The sequence below is a fragment of the Lissotriton helveticus genome, chromosome 1_2, assembly GCF_964261635.1.
Source record: "Lissotriton helveticus chromosome 1_2, aLisHel1.1, whole genome shotgun sequence".
Taxonomy (NCBI): Eukaryota; Metazoa; Chordata; class Amphibia; order Caudata; family Salamandridae; genus Lissotriton; species Lissotriton helveticus.
The window spans coordinates 361071382-361088980 of record NC_136058.1 but is presented as its reverse complement, the minus strand read 5'-3'; the positions used below and the strand labels follow the sequence as shown (position 1 = coordinate 361088980).

Sequence of the window (17599 nt, the reverse complement as noted above, 5' to 3'; positions counted from 1 at the left end):
GAGTTATATAGTTAGGAATTATTTTTTAAAAAACCGTTGAAATTCACTCAAAAAACTATACGTTTTATTGGTGTTATAGTTAGCTGGACATTTTACTCATACAAAACCAATGAAATTGCTCCTATATAGTTAGTTGTACTAACTATATTTCGCGCACCCGCAATCCACTGCTGATGATGTCACATATTAGATCATTCATGACATGGTCAGTGACATCACTGATGACATCTCAAATGACATCACTGATGACATCATCCACGTGACAATCACATACACCTTTTCATACACTATTACAATTTTTCATCACTGTTTGTAAAATACAGAGTATCATATTTAAATCCATTGTCACAGCAATACAAGTATCTAAAAATCCACTCAGTGATTCATAGATGTATACACACACCTAATCACTTACCTATGGATTCACTCATACATGGTGTCAATGAACAATAGAACACTATCAAAAATACTTATACGTCTACATCGACATTAAACAACAGCACGCATCCTATTCACATATGAAGTCATCCTACTCACTTATGCAAACAATGGATCATACTTACATATTTACTTAGCAAAACACTGATACAAACACCACTTCTTCTATTCATTTAGATAGTAAGTCATACTTAGTGAATTATAAAATCATTATTACAAGTATACAGTTATCCATACAGTCACTCACACAATCATTGTGTCTTATGTATACTTATTTATACACAACAACTGACACATACACTGCCTTTTATTTTTCTAGTTTGTTGGACCTGTACCTTTGAGAAATATATTTGCTCATCACCACACCCATAAAGAGATTCCCTTACCCAAACTGTTAGAACATGTAGTTTTAACTTCATATATCTACTGAATCAACTATTCACACATCTTTGGACAGTCACACACCCCCCACCGAACCACACACACTTTCACACTCCCATACAAATACTCAGTTAACTAATCAATAACTAATATAGACTTTCACATAGCTAGTAACCAACTGTAGAATCAGTTTACACAACAACTGACAAAGTGATACAGATATTCACACAGATTAGTCACTATCCACTATATTTAGTGAGACATTATAAATTGGTCAAGTAAACAGTCAATTACACTGCTACTAAATCCTCCATCCAAATATTTATTTATATATATCCACTCATTCTTCAATGTAAATTGCTATATATATAATGCATATTTAAATAACGAAGCAAACCACATTCACTGGATGATGTCATCAGTGATGTAATTTGAGATGTCATCAGTGATATCACTGACCATGTCATGAATGATCTAATATGTGACATCATCAGCAGTGGATTGCGGGTGCGCGAAATATAGTTAGTACAACTAACTATATAGGAGCAATTTCATTGGTTTTGTATGAGTAAAATGTCCAGCTAACTATAACACCACTAAAACTTATAGTTTTTTGAGTGAATTTCAAAGGTTTTTTAAAAACGAATTCCTAACTATATAACTCCTGAAACCTATGTTTTTTTCAGTGAATATATATATATATATATATATATATATATATATATATATATATATATATATATATATATATATATATTTATATATTTATTTATTTATATATCTGATATTGGTTGGTCCTTGGTTTGAATGGATGATAGCTGAACTGTTTAGTTACCCAAAAAGGGTGTTACTTTTTGACTCTTTGTCTTATTGGTGCCGTACCCCTTTGGTATGGAAGCACCTCTCTCCTTTTGTTGGGATCATGCGGATATGCCAGAACAAGCAAAGAATCGTTCTTTGAACAGCTACGTCATGACGCCAGCCCTCCAGCCTCAGTTCCACCTCTGTGTTATTATATGCAACTCATATTACTTCTATTGCTGTTCAGTCTTATCTTTCGCTGATTTATAACTACATTAATGAAGGTTCACTTGGCTTGTGTTTTTATGACCTGGGAGTGTTTTTGCTCTCTCTGACGCAGGTACAGGAGACAGTGGGAAGAGAGGCAGTGTGAGAGCAGAGGCAGAGAGAGCAGCTGACAGGTGAGACTGGACCTCTTTATAGAACATTTGAAATGATGAAAAGTTTTGATCTTTCCTCTATTCATAATAACTCATATTTATATATTGATGTGCTTTATATGTTTATGAGTGTCAGTAAGTGTTTGCCATTGGTCCTGGTGATAACGTCCATAGTTTATTTTGTAGTTCTCGAGCTCCTGAGGGGCTCTGACGTCACTGACCCATCTCCTGGGCCTCAGCTCCCAGAAGAGTGGGGACCCAAGTGTTCTTGTTATCTGCTTGCCAGGGCTAATAGCTAGTCATATCAATAGGTATCCCCAAACCATGTGAGGTCACATCCTCCACCTCAGTCAGGTGAGGTCATATCCTTCACCCCAGTCATGTGAGGTCACATCCTCCACCCCAGTCATGTGAGGTCACATCCTCCACCCCAATTAAATGGGTGAAATGTTGTGATTGATTTTGCTCTTGCTCGATAATGACCATAGAGTCAGGTAGTGGGAGAGCGCTCTATAGGTGCGATGACAGATGCATCGACAATCTGACGGGGTGCCGGGGATTACCGCTGCAGGTCTGGTTTCTCCACCGTTGCACTATACCCCTTTGCTGGATGGAATTCATTTGGCTATGGTTCTTTTAGGCACTAACCTGTGAAGGAGCAAAAATATTGTGGTGTAACAAATTTCATGGTCCAAACTACCAAACTACCAAACTATCTTTATATATACGTAGGGCCATATTTATTACCCGGTTTGCGGTGCTCCTGAACCACAGAACATGGTGCAAGAGAGGCACGAACATTAAGTCAGATTTTTGAAGCCTAGCAAAGGCCACTTTGGGAACTTTAAATGACTCCACAAATTGCTTTGTTGCATTACTCTGCCCTGAGTAGTCAACCCATAGGTGTTGCATGGGTGTACCCATGCAACTCTATGGTTTTTGATGCATCCCCAGATCTAAAAGTCCTTGTAAACCTGGAAATGCACCAAACAGATACTCCTCCCCATGTGAGGCTTAACGAGGAGAAATATCTTTATTTCTCCTGTTACTTCCTCTTTCTATGTGAGCTGGATTCTGTAGCATACATAGAAAGACGAATATGCCTCTCAGGATTGGTTTACTGCTGGAAAATGCCCCTTCTTGCACAAAAACAATCCTGCATGTAACTCAGGCACCCTTTCACCATGGTGCAAGTGTGCCTGCCTTGGCGCTAGCCTGCCAAAGTGGCACCAGAGCAGGGGTAAAAGTGAGGAATATGCCGTACTGGATAAATACAGTGCATTCCTGGCCTTTCCCTCCGGTGCAGAGCAGCGCAGCAAGGGGGCTTGCTGCGCTGCCCTGCTCCACAAAAGTCATAACTATGCCCCATAATGTACAGCATGGGAATATTGAACACAAAAATATATTGGCCAAAATATTGACTCTGCCTAGGTATATGCATTTAAATGTATCTAATAATACTGTAACTCTGCCAAAAAGTTATGTTTTAAAAATATTTTATTCATTTAAAAAAAAATATATATATATATATAAAATAACGTAAACAATAATTTACTAACTTTAAAAAACTAAGGGCTAGATGTAGGTAGGCATTTACCGGTCGGTAACGGACGAATTCGGCCGTTACCGACCCGTAAAAGCCTTTTGAGATGTAGGGCATCTTAAAATACAGAATCGGTAATTTTACCGAATCAGTAAATTTACTGAATCGGTAAAATTACCGATTCTGAATTTTGAGATGTAAGTTGCACTGTAAACAATGCCACAGGGCTTTAAGGATTCGTTATTTACCACCAACTATTAGTTGGTGGTAAATAACGAATACATGTGTATATGCAAATCTGTGCATATACACCTGTGCCATGTGGCACACATACATGCCCTTATCAGGGGTGCAAAAGGGTGCAAAAGAGTGTCATAGTGACACCCTGCCACCCTTGAAATATTGGGTATTTACCGAATCGGTATTTACTGATTCGGTAATTGCCATTGATTCCTATGGGCCTCAAAGCCCATAGGAAATAATGGCAATTACCGATTCGGTAAATACCGATTCGGAAATTACCGAAACTTAACGATTGTAAAATGTGGTATTTACGAATCGGTAAATGGCATTTACCTACATCTGGCCCTAAGGGGCATATTTACAACAGAATGACAATGTGTGGTATTAAGCAAAAGTTGCTAACGCCATGCTTAATTATTCTGAAAACTCAAGGATGTGCAGTATTCACAAGAATGCAGTGCACTCCTACGTTTCCCCTAGCTCGGGAACTAAATCTGTCTGCCTAGTGCCAGCACAGGCCCCCCTGCACCATAGTGCAAGGTTGTCTGTGTTTGGGGAGGAATGATTATTTATGTGCAGTAAGGTTTCCATGTCTGCAGATAAACAATCCAGAATGCCGATTTGAAATTCCTGTGTGCTGTTTTGTGCAGCACGCTAAGAAATGGCAAATCGCCATTTGTTTAATGATTTTTTATGTGCAGGAAGGCATACCTTCCTGCACATGCACAATCATTCATTGTGATTTTCTGTTTCTATGTATGAATTCGTGCTGCAGCCTGACCTTGTGAGGTGCATTAAACTAGGGCTTAGTGAGAACCTTGAAAGGTGGGGACGGTGTTCTCGGTTGCTGAGGGATTGTAGAACTGTTTGACGATGCTGAAGAGTTCTTTGCTGTGGTTGTAGCTGGCTTCGAGGTGGGCGGCCAGGGTGTACTTTTTAGCGTCTTTCAGGTGTTGGTGTTATCTTTTCGGAGCCAGTTTGAAGGTGGCTTGGTCGTTTAGGTCTTTGCTTGTGTGGCAGATCCTTTCCATTTGTTTGCCGTTGCGTTTCATGAATTCAAGATCCGGGGTGACTGACTTGGTTGGTTTGAGGGGGGCAATTGTGTCGGTGCATTTAGTGATCCATAAGTTGAAGGTTTGATGGCCACCTTGAGGTTGGAAGTGGCATCCTTAGGGGGCTCTGAAAGTGTTCATCCATAGGTTTTCCGTTACCTTGTTCCAGCTCCTGTGGGAAGTGCTGGTCTGGTTGCTGGGGGTGTTGGGTTGGTTGTGATGGGGCAGTGCACGATTGAGTGGTCAGGCTGATTGATTTTGGAGGCATGGCAGTACCTAATTTTGTTGCTGTCTGAGAAGATAGGGTCCAGCGGGTGTCTGTCTATGTGTGTGGGATTGGTGACAAGTTGGATGAGGCTGAAGTTGTCCATCACTTGAGTAGGCTGGGTATGTTGGCATCATTTGGGATGTCAATGGAGAAGCTGAGGTCTCTAAGGAAGATAAAGTTCTTGTAGTTGGTGACCCGAGGGGTGATATCATTGGAGATGGCCTCGCAAAATGTTGGCGTGGCCCTGGTGGTCTGTATGCGAGGATGCCTTTGATGGTGGTCTTGCTGTTTGTGCTGAGCTGGAAGTTGAGATGTTCCATGATGGGGTTGATGTCGTAGTTGGCGGCTGTGCAGTGGATGATGGCTATTCCACCACTGTGTTTGCTGAAGCAGCCCCGGTGTATGATCTTGTATCCGTTCGGTGTGGCAGTGGCAATGTCAGGTGCTGATGCGGGGTTGAGCCAGGTCACAGTGAGTAAGATGACAACAGGGGTGAGGGAGGTGATGGTGTCCCTGGTCTTGGTGGTATGTTTGTGGACTGATTGGTAGTTGATCAAGAGGAATTGGAGTTCTTCTGGTTCAAAGGTGGTGGGGGGACCTGTGGGTGAGCGATCTGTGTTGCAGGAGAAGAGACATTGGCAGTAAAAGAAGTGTCCTACCATTGAGTGCGGGGACGCGTGGCTGCAGATGTTCCTGCTGTGTCTTCTGTTCAGGGCTGTTATCTAAGTGCTGGTGTAGCTGTGAGTCGGATTCTGGCACTGGGCACGGTCCAGGCATGGACCGGTGCAGATGGCCTTGCCTTCGAGGTGCCCGTAGCGCTGCAGCCTCCATTAAGTAGGTTCAAGGGGGGGGCCTGGGTGGGGTCAATAGAAGACGGGAAGAGGGAGGGAGAGTGGTGCTGAAGGCTCTTATAACTAGTGGGGAAAGCATGGGAAAAATGCAGTTTACAGGAAACAGTTGAGAGAAAGGAGGCAAAAGTCGGATCAAAAGGCATAGTTAAGGTAACACAAGTCAGATAAAAAAGCACAGTTAAAAGTTGCAAAAGTCGGACAAAAAGCACAGTTAAGGGGGCAAAAGAAAAGGAGGAAAAAGTTGGATGAAAGCACAGTTAAGAGGAAGCAAAGGCCATATAAAAAACCACAGTTAAGAGGAGGCACAAGTCATATAAAAAGCACAGTTAAGGGCACAAAAGGAGACAAAAGTAAGATAAAAATGCTCATCTAAGAGGAGGCAAAAGTCTGATAAAAAGGGAGTAACATGAAGCAAATGTCAGATACAAATGAACAAGTAAGTGGGCAAAAAAGAAGGCAAAAGTCGGATGCAACAAAGGTTAAGCAAACAGGTGTGGAAAAACAACAATGCAAAAAAAAACCTGGCAGAACAGTGAAGGCTTGAGCGGAGAGCTCAGCCTGCAGCAGCAGTGGGGAGCTTGCCCGGGGACCTGCTCTCCAGCCTGTCAACCCAAAAGGGAAGACCAAACCTTCAGATCCTTTACGACTTCTCCATTGACAACCTAATATATTAACCTATCTTTCAACCTGCTAACTGAACAACTGAAGTCAACACCCTTCCAAATGACTTCAACTATATTTTGCAATACTATGTGACATCCATACTCAAACTGAAAGGCCAAACACTTCATCAACCTGGTTCTGTGAAGACCTCATTGACAATAACCACCCCATTAACAGACAGGAAAGAAAGTGAAGAAAAACAGAACTCATTGGGACCTCATGATATTGTAGTCCCACTGTGAAGCATGCATACAGCTCATCACATCAGCAAAGAAAAGCAATATCCTAACACTATCAATGAAGACACCAACAGTACTGTTTAGGATGATGAAGTACTATATCACCCCCCACCGACTCACTTATCCTACACTCCACAGGCACATGCAGTACCATTAACTTCTTCTTCAGTGAAAAAGTAAGGGATAACCAACAGCAGGAAATTAAAAATACCATGTCTGCTTTTCCTCTTACACCTGCCCCTTCTCATAGAACCCCATACCTGTTATCCTTCAAAGCCCTGTCTCTCATCAATACTTACTACTGTCAACACCTCCCTCACTTAATGCATCTTCTAGAAAGCTCTCAAGATAGGCAACATCATCTCACTGCTAAAGCAAAACCTAGATTAAGCCCTGATGAACTCACCAATTGCTTACCCATGACTTAACAGTTATGTTCCAACATCATAATTTTCCTGATTTTGACCCTCTAGTCTTGTACCATAATGGTGACTCATTATTAATTAGTGAAAGTGCAACTAAAACAGTGAATACTTGGATTCATCATTCTCTCCTTGAGTTGTCTTGTCAGTCAGAGCTATACTAATCTTTTCTGAATTTGTTGGAATGTCTCTTCATTTTATAGAATTTGGAATAGGCACTGTTCAATCAATCAGTGCATTGTAAGCGCCCTACTCATCCGTGAGGGTCTCAAGGCACTGAGAGGGGTGGAGCGCCCGCAGATCGGTTTAGCGGAAGAGCCGGGTCTTGAGGGTCTTGCTGGTCTTGCTGAAGGTGTTCAGGGAGGGGGCGCGTCTGATGTCTGCCGGTACCTCATTCCACGTCTTGGCTGCAATGTGGGAGAAGGATCTTTCACCTGCTCTAGCTCTGTGGATGCATGGAGCTTCGACCGGTGCGAGGTTGGCAGATCAGAGGTTTCTTTTGGGTACATGGAAGTTGATCCTGTCGTTGAGGTATTTGGGTCCGTTGTTGTGTAAGCATTTGTAGGCATGAGTGAGGATCTTGAAGGTGACTCTTTTCTCTGCGGAGAGCCAGTGAAGTCCACGTAGGTGTTGGCTGGTGTATTCGTGCTGCGGGATGCGAGAATGAGTCTGAATGATTGTCTGGAGTTTGCCGAGTAGGGACCTGTTGATGCCAGCGTAGAGTGCGTTTCCGTAGTCCAGTCTGCTGGTGATGAGTACGTGGGTGACTGTCGTCCTTGATTCTGGGGGGATCCATTTGAAGGTCTTGCGGGGGATGCAGAGTGTGTTGAAGCAGCTGGAGGTGACGGAGTTGATCTGTCTGTTAATGGTGAGTGATGAGTCGAGAACGATGCTGAGGTTTTTGGCGTGATCTGAGGGGGTAGGTGGCTTCCGAAGGCAGTTGGCCACCTGCTGCTGTCTCATGCAGAGGGGGTAGTTCCTAGGATGAGGACTTCTATCTTCTTGGCATTGAGCTTCAGGCAGCTGTTGGTTATCCAGACTGCGACATCCTGCTTTCCTATCTGGAAGTTGGGATTGGCGTTGGCGGGGCCTTTGGTGAGGGAGAGGATGAGCTGGGTGCAGCCTGCGTAGGATACGATGTTGAGGCCGTGTTGTCGGACGATGGCAGCAAGGGGGGTCATGTAGATGTTGAAGAGGGTCAGGTTCAGGGATGACCCTTGTAGGACTCCGCAGGTGAGCCAATATTTTCCTAGTGATCTGCACCCAGAACAGAAAAATAGTACATGTATCACTGTCTCGGGGGGTCATTACAAGCTGGGCATGTATTTACAGTGGGATTTGCCCAATTCTTTGTAAAATCAAATGGGGAAATGGTGCCCAGCCTAAATTGTATGAATAGCTTCCTCGCCAGTGCAGGTTGGATTTCATCCATATAAGGTTCAAACATGTATTGGTCATTGAGTTCATTGAGACAATACCGTGGGGCGCGATGAAATCGGTGATGGTGGAGGCGAAGGGTGTCCGAGGGTGTCGAGGCTCCATCGGAGTGCGGCGTTGGGGCTGGTCTGGATCTGCAAGTGTAGGTGTACTGCGGTGAGGAAGATTTTGATGGAGGTGGAGAGTCGTAAGGTGCTCTTGTGGGCGATCCCCCCTCCTGGGGGATTTGGCCGGTCCTTCCTCTGGATTTGGTAACCGTCCAGGATGGTGTTGTTGATGTCGAATGCAGAGGAGGCGTTGGTCCAGGTTTCCGTGATGAAGGCGATGTCCGGCGAGAGGGAGTCGAGGAGGTTCCAGATTTCCATGGTGTGTCTGTGTATGGAGCGTATGTTGAGAAGGATGCTTCTTAGGGTGTCGCTGGTGCTGGCGTTGGGGGTAGGGGTGGAGGCGAAGGTCTTGGAGCAGTGAAGGCAGCAGAACTGGCCTTGGGTCATGTTCGGCGAGGTCTGTTGGCAGTCTCTGAGTTTTCCGGGGATGAGTGCGAGGGATGTGGTAGTGTGGTAGCAGGGAATGGTCTGAGATCCTGGGTTCCTGGTACTGGTCATGGTCAGGGTCATGGTCTGGGACACGCATAGACAAGCTTGCCTTAGGCATGCTTTCAGTGTGCCAGCAGCAAGCCTGCTGCGCTTGTACACTGCACGTCCCCGCAACGGCCGCCATTAAGTAGGGGAGGGACGTGCAGCTGGCGGGTGAGAGTGGGGGCGGTCAGGCCAAAGTGGTTTTGGTGGGAAAAAAGGGGGGAAGGCAGCAACAAGATGGAGGGCACAGTCAACAGGCACAACGTGGGGTAAAAATAAAGATAACAAAATGAAAAATGTCACAACACAGGAACAATCAGGGGGTGATAATCAATAAGCAAGAATAACAATAACTATACCGGCACAGCAAGCGGTGAGAGCAGCAGCGGGCACCAGAGGGTTACAGTACGGTCTCAGACCCTGCCTGGGAGGCTTCAGGGGCAAAGCACGGCAGAGCGGCGCTGCTGGGTAAGAGCAGACCTCAGACCGAGGGTTCGAGGTCTTGCTTGCTGTACCCTGCAGCAGCGGCCATTAAGTAGGGGGGGAAAGGGATGTGCAGCTGGGAGGCGGGACTAGGGGCGGTCGGGGCAAAGCGGTTTTAGCGGGAAACGAGAGGGGATGGCAGCAACAAAACAGAGGACACAGGCAGCAGGCACAACGCAGGGTAAAAACAAAGATAACAAAATGAAAAATGTCACAACACAGGCAGAGTCAGGAAGAGATAATCAATAAGCAAGAATAACAAAAACTATACCAGCGCAGCAAGCAGTGAAAACAGCAGCGGGCCCCAGCGGGTTACAGCGTGGTCTTAAACCCTGCCTGGGAGGGTTCAGGGCAGAGCACAGCACAGCAGAGCTACTGGGGGAAAGCAGACCTCAGACCAAGGGCTGTTGCTTAGGGCTAATCAGAATCTTATGGGATACAGTTTGTGGGACAGATCAGAGCAAATGTCCTTAGGCACATCCAATCTACTAAGAGCCTAAGCAGACTGTGCCTCAAAAACCAAGGACTCCTTTACGCAGGTGTTAACAAGGGGAAATGTGTTTATTTCTCAAAAACAAAAACACCTCATGTGTGTTAAATTGCACAGCACACTTCAAATGCACAGGATTCATGAATTGCTTCCGAATTTGTGCAGGCATAGGAATTTGTAAAGGCAGCATATGCTTCGTGCATAAGTCCTATGCTAGACAGAGCACACTCACCTCTGTCCCATAGTGTGAGGCTGAGTGTTGCACAAGGCAGCTTGTTTGTGTGCCAGTAGACATGATAAGCATTAGGCTAATCATAGTAGATACAGATCTGTACAGTGTTTTCTCCCTTGTGCAATGCAGCAGACCAAATTGTTGGCTCTGCTGCATTGAGTAAATTTGTCACAAAGTCTCTTTGGATCTGGAGTGCATTTTATCTGACATCCATCTCTAGACTTTGTTCTACAGTGTTTAGATCTCTACAGGCTAGAACCATAAGCAGCATTGGGTGCTTTTGATGAATCAACAGCAGAGTTAGTTTGAAGTTGTGGGGTAGGGGTGATGATGAATTGTGCACTTTATTGCCAGTCCAGATGATTGATGTGCACCACTAACAAACATCTTTACTCTACAGATAATAGATAGGCCTCAGTTTTGCCAGTAGAGCATAGTGCGTACAATGATTCTGGAAAGAGATAAACAGACAGACAAACTCATTTTATTCCATTATTTAAAATCATAAAAGTACAACATACAATAAACCAAGCCATGTTATCAATAAATACGTATGAGCGATGAAAAAAGAAATAAAACATCAGCAGCAATTATATAATTCATCAAGGCTAAAAGAAGAAGTAGGTAAGATAACATTTCATAGAAATATAAACTATGGGATTTCATGCATGATTTTTTTTTTTATTCCTTTATTTATAAAGTTTTCTTGAGAAACAGCAAGATAACAAAACATACAGGTAGGTTACACCGGTTCACATTGCAAGTCCTAAGTATTCATGTACATATATATCCTGGTCAGCAAATCTGAGCAGACTGTGAGTAAATAGATATCACCTCTTAAACAGTACCCCAGCTCCTCTTCATCACATTGCAGTACATCAATTGACATTATCACATGCAATTATTGCCAGCAAACTTCACATACTACCCCATTATGCAGAATTGTAAAATTGTGTCTGAGGTATTCCAACCCATGTATATCATGACATGCCCATTGACCATAATGTCATCCCAGGTGCTGTGCAGTCAGCTAGGGGCTTGTGTTTTACCAAGGATTAGGTGAATACAGCGTCCCATATAGGAATCGGAAGGGGAACTCCGGTCATGTGAGCAAAAACCTCGGACCATAGTGAGGCAGCAGTTAATGCCCTTACTCGCAGCTGTCAGGATCTGAATCCGCAGTCCCCGCCGACTCTTTCAACAGATAGGCCTGCTGTGGGCCCCAGATATCCTTTGGTCTGCTCCGCACGGACAACAAGTCAGCATAGACACTGTTCTGATCCTGACAATACACCATATCAGTAAGCTAATCCTTAAACTTGGGGGCTCTCCCCCTACCCCAACGGCACGCAACTCGCCTCGTGGCCAGTAGTAGTGCAACATCAATAAACCTTCGAACAGTCTTAGGAATATTACACGTGTGTCCCAACAACATTGTCAATGGATCTTTGTCGATCGTCCCCCCAGTCATATTCTGTAAAGCTTCCTGCACCAGTGACCAGTACTCATAGACACCAGGACACTCCCAAGCCAAGTGGAGGAATCCCGCCCCCTCCGCCTTGCAGCGGTCACAGCGATCGTTGTCTGCGAGATGAAAGCGTAGTTTCCGAACAGGCGTATAATAAAAACGTTGCAAAAACTTGTAATGAATAATCTTTAACCTGCTACTAGACGAGATATTAGCCGTAATGGCACAACAATAGTTCCATTGATCGTCAGTAATATCTCCACCCAGATCTTCACTCCAGTGTCGTCTAGCTGAACCCTCATGCTCCTGTCGCTGCAATCTGATATTGTTATATAATCTGGAAACAAGATGGCGGCCATCTGACATCAGCATGGCGTGCAGCGGAAGAGCCACGTCCGGTTCAGATGGAAAGTTAGGCAAGACTGCCCTCAAGCCCTGGCTAAGCCTGACGTAATAAAAGACCTCTAAAGGAGTAGGCGTAACACCCTGAAGCAGCTGCTCCCTGGTACGAAAACGTCCATTGAGGAACAGGTCTCCCCATGTGGCAATCTGCATGCGTTTACACATCAGTTGAAAGCCCGCCTCCTGTAGGAGCGATATACCAGGGTGATACGTGAGGGGTAGTACCGGTGAATACAACTGCGTGAATCTAAGGAGTCTCGCAATCCTATTCCAAGCATCTACGGTGCAAGTCACCGTAGTAAATGCTCTGTCTATGTCCTGTACCGTACCCAGTATCAGGCCATTGAGTGGGCGAGGCCGCGCGATCCAGTCCTCAGCCGCGACTTGTGGCATGCAAGGCGATGGGTTGATCCAGTGATAGGCGTACTGTGCCTGGGCAGCAAGATAATAGGTTTCGAAGTCCGGCACATCAAACCCTCCTTTATCATAAGGCTGAGTTAGAATGGTCCAGCGCAGCCGAGGTTGTTTACCCCCCCAAAAAAGGCGAATTAGTTCCGACCTCAGTTGTTTAAAGAAAAAGGTTCCAGGGAAGTAAGGCACGTTTTGAAAGAGGTACAAAAACTGTGGTAACACCACCATCTTTATTAGTGATGCCCTCCCAGCCATGGACAATGGTAGCGCCTTCCAGCGTGTAACATTATCCGCCAGTTTCGAGATGGCCACCCCGTAATTCAGCCTCAGTTTCTCCTCTCTATTCAGGGATATCACTATTCCTAGATATTTAAGATCCGAATCACACCATTCAAGTGGGTAATCCAGCTGATATTTCTGAACAGCACTCGTAAGCGGGAAGAGTTGAGATTTTTTCCAATTTATTTGTACCCCCGACAGCCGGCCAAAAACTAGAAATTCTCGTAGAATAGGGTTAAGATTAGTTTGCGGGTCCCGTACATAAAGCGTGATGTCGTCCGCATATAATGATACCCCGATCTGGCGTTGAAAGCAGCGAAAGACACTATCTCTATGTATTTGACGGACACGACAAGCCAGTGGCTATATCGCTATAGAGAACAGTAGTGGGGAAAGAGGACACCACTGTCTGGTTCCTCTGGTGATAGGTATCGGGGTCGACAGCGCCCCGTTAACAACCACCCTGGCCGTCGGTTGGTATATAACAGTTCCACCCAACTTACAAACAATTTCGAAAACCCCATTCTATGTAAGATACTAAATAGGTACGGCCATTCAACCGAATCGAATGCTTTCGTAGCATCCAAGAATACGGCAGCGATTGGGAGATCAGGAGCAATCGTTTGTATTAGAGAGAATAACGTTCGGAGATTATGCGAGGTGGCACGGCCCGGCACGAACCCAGCTTGATCTGGCAAGACTAACTTGGTCATAATCAACGAGAGCCGTGTTGCAAGGACTTTAGCTAGGATTTTCGCATCGCAATTGATGAGCAACAGTGGGCGGTATGAGTCAGCGTCTGTCGGGTCCTTTCCCGGTTTCAGCAGTGAGGTAATGACCACCTCTCTCATTGATCCCGGCAGTGTCCCAACTTCCAAAGATTCTTCATAAACTTCCTTAAGGACCGGCGCCATCACATCTATGTAACATTTATAGAACTCCACAGGGAGTCCATCTGACCCTGCTGCTTTGCCATTAGCCAATGACAGAATCGCGTTGCGTATCTCCTCAAGCTCCAACGGCGCGCTTAGGAATGCTCTATGCACATCACTGAGCCAGCACAGTGCAATGTCATCAAGGAAACTTCCCATGTCTCCCTCGGCAGACTGCTGAGATGTATAGAGTTGGTTATAATGCTTCAGAAATTCCCCCTGAATCTTCTCAGTATCACGACAACTTACCCCTTCCGGCGTGACAATCTCCAATATATTGGAGCTAAAATGTGGTTTCCTTGTTATGGCAGCTAACACCTTGCCTGGCCGTTCCCCCTCACAATACCTACGCGCAGTCCAATATTTCCCTCTGAACTTAACTTCCCTTGCCGCTTCTTCCTCATACTCCGAGAGCTTATTTCTAAATGTCACATGCGCTCCCTCATCTCCCCTTCTTGCCATTCCAATTTCTAGTTCTTTCAGCTCACGTTCAAATCTAGCCAGTGTTGTTTGTATAGCTTTCAGCACCCCTCCACCCTTGGATATGCTAATCCCCCTGATTGTAACCTTAAATGACTCCCATACCACTTCCACACTAGCAACCGAGTCCCTATTTCTGGGGAAAAACTCCTCAATTTCCTCTCCCAACTCCGTCTTAAATACTGTATCCAGTAGCATGGAAGGTAGCATTCTCCATGGAGGTCTTATCCGATCATGTCCCGGGATAGTGAGGGACAGCAACACCGGGCAATGATCCGAGTAGGTCTGGGGCAAATGTGTTACCGCACCTATCCCCTCACATAGTCCCCTCGTCACAAAACAGTAGTCCAGTCTGGACCAAGTATTAGTGTGTGATGTAAAGTGCGTACCCTCCCTGCGTGCCTGATGTGTGTGTCGCCAACTATCTATCAGCCCGGCTTCCTCAATGATGCCTACCAGCACATCAAGCGCCTGCCTGTTATATTGCACTCAACCATCCGATCTATCCATACCAGGGGCTAATGTAACATTGAAGTCCCCCCCATATGATATGAGTGGCACCCACACCCAGTAGATGCCCCCAAAGTGTTGTGAAGAAGTCCGGATTGTCAACATTAGGACCATAGCAGCTCACTATCACAACAGTATCCATGCCCAACCTTCCCTACACTAGCACAATCGTCCATTAGGATCCAGTACCTCCCCCATCAGTTGAAAAGCAATTGAGTTTTTGATCAATATATTAGTTCCTCTTGAATACGAGGAATAGGATGAAAATTTCCTCTGCTAGCAAATGTGGGGGCCGAACGCAGCCGGAAGTGCGTCTCCTGAAGCAACGCTATGTGCACATTGTGCCTTTCCAAGTAAGCAAGTACATTCCTACCCTTCCTAGCATCATTGATGCCCCTCACATTCCATGACAATATCGACAGTCCATTCCTGTGTTTATCAGCCATGAGCGCATATAATACACATAATGCCACATACTCCCATCAGCCCAAACCGCCCACCAGCCATCACATAGCCATCTCTCCAGTGGACATGCAAAATTCCGTGTAACCTTTGCCTGTTGCAACCAAACGCCCCCGCCTCAACCCTTACACATTGCCTCCCCCATTCAATTCAAATTTCTCACCAATCCCCCCTCCCACCAAATGAACAGTATCTTATTCACCCCGATCCACATCCTACCAACCCGACCCCGAATCATCAATATCACATTCCTACCCAATCCACCCTCCACCCACTGAAGCAACCCCAACTCTCCAGCATCCCATTCCCTCCCCCCCCTACCACCGCTAGCAAACTCCCAAACAGCTGCAGTGTAACATACAATGCCAGAGGGGCACTCCCCAGTAGGGTCATCTAAAGTACGCACTTTCCAGCCCCCTTCACCTCGCCCTTCAGAGGGCTAGTCGAGGGAAGGGGGCGTCGTCTGGCATATCTAACCACCTGTAGTACCAACGCCAGTATCAGTGTCTTGTATTCACCTTAGTGGTGCACTTACAGAGTCCCCAATTCAGTTCCAGGGATAACACAGAAAAAATTAAAACATTTTGTGTTCTTTCAATACGAACCCACTCTTGTCACAATTCAGCCATCCTGCACTCTAAACAACCTACTATTACAGTTCAGTCCCCTTCATCCTCCGCTCTTTCCTCATCAGGATGTTTGCCACGTGCACGCCTCAGTGATTTCAAGAAATCTTCAACCTGTTGTGGATTCACAAAGAAGTGCTGCTTCGCCTGATGCGTGACTCTTTGCAGGATATAGTAAAGCATAATCAATTTGGAGAGCTCTCAATTTTCTCTTCACATCCAGAAATTTCCGTCTTTGGTCTTGCACTAGAGGTGTGAAGTCCAGGTATATAGAAAAGTTCACTCCATCACACGACAACTGTTTAGCTGTTCGTGCAGCACGCAGTGCAGTATCTTGATCCCGATAATTCAGGAGCCTCGCTATTATCGGCCTTGGCTGTGCACCTGGTTTGGGCTGTGGCCCAAGAGAGCGATGTGCCCTTTCAACAATGAACTGCTGTGAGAAGGCCCCTGCACCCACCGCTGCCTTCAAGATCCTCTCCACATATTCCTCCATCCGCCCCGTGTTTGTTGATTCCGGCACGCCAACCACGCGGATATTATTGCGCCGGCTACGCGCTTCCAACTCTTCATTCTTCGCAGCTATCACTCTGAGGATGTTGTCCATTCTTGTCAGTCTGGTATCATGTGATGCCGTGGTATCATCATGGTCCGAGATCCTCCTTTCCGCCTCTGTTATGCGTTCCTCATGAACGTCCATCTTTTGCACAATAGCGTCCATTCTGGAGGAGAGCTGATCCACCTTGTCCACCACCGTTACGAATCCCTGTTTCATCTCCTGTAGCAGAACGTGCATGTCCGGTGCGGCCGTAGTGCAGCTAGTTCCGGCTGTCGATGCGCCCTGAGGTCCACCAGAGTCCGACTCTAACCTCAAATTTTTCTTCGAGGGCTGGGCAGTGTCAAAGGAGATTTTCGGCTGCCTATTATCCTGCTTTCCCATGGTAGTACCTCTGGCTGGCTTGTCTCTATTTAAGGTGGGCCCCTTACTCCCTCCTCCTCGGGGCGATCCAGAGGCCTCCGACATGAACTGGAGCGTCACCAGTGAATCGATCTCCAAGCCACCGGCAGCTCTGCTGTGTGTAGCCGTGGCCCCCAGCAATTGCCTCACTTCACCAAGCATGTTTGCCCACAAAGTCACTGTGCGCTCCTATAGTCGCTTTTACGTTACGATGAAGGCAGCCAATTGGGCCCTCCAGGCCTAGTCTCGCACAGCCACTCTCCTCAAGGTCCAATTCCAGACTTGCACAGTCGCCCAGAGACCTCGCAGCACTACACACCCCTCGCAACGCCCATTGGGTCGCAGATAGTCCTCAAGGCACACCTTACTCACGACAATCACCCTTATCAAGGTTGCACCGGCATAAGGTCCGTGCTCCCCGTAACAAAATGTCTCTGTCTCTGCCGGGGTATACGGGTATCCGCCGTTCCTCCTATGTGCATGCGCGGGATCTAGGCCTCCATTCCCCAGGGCCTATTTGCATTATATTTTAACCATGCACGTGTCTGCAGGCCAACCACGATGCACCTA

General features: G+C 46.0%; 1 protein-coding gene across 1 annotated transcript in view; it reads left to right on the top strand.

The window, feature by feature from the left end:
* The first annotated feature begins 1944 nt into the window (after positions 1 to 1944).
* Positions 1945 to 17599, top strand: part of LOC144805509 (membrane-spanning 4-domains subfamily A member 4A-like) — a 157928-nt gene continuing 142273 nt past the window's right edge. The window contains exon 1 of the mRNA XM_078672054.1: positions 1945 to 2021. The gene's annotated coding sequence lies outside the window, so the exon portion shown is untranslated. The remainder of the gene's footprint in view (positions 2022 to 17599) is intronic.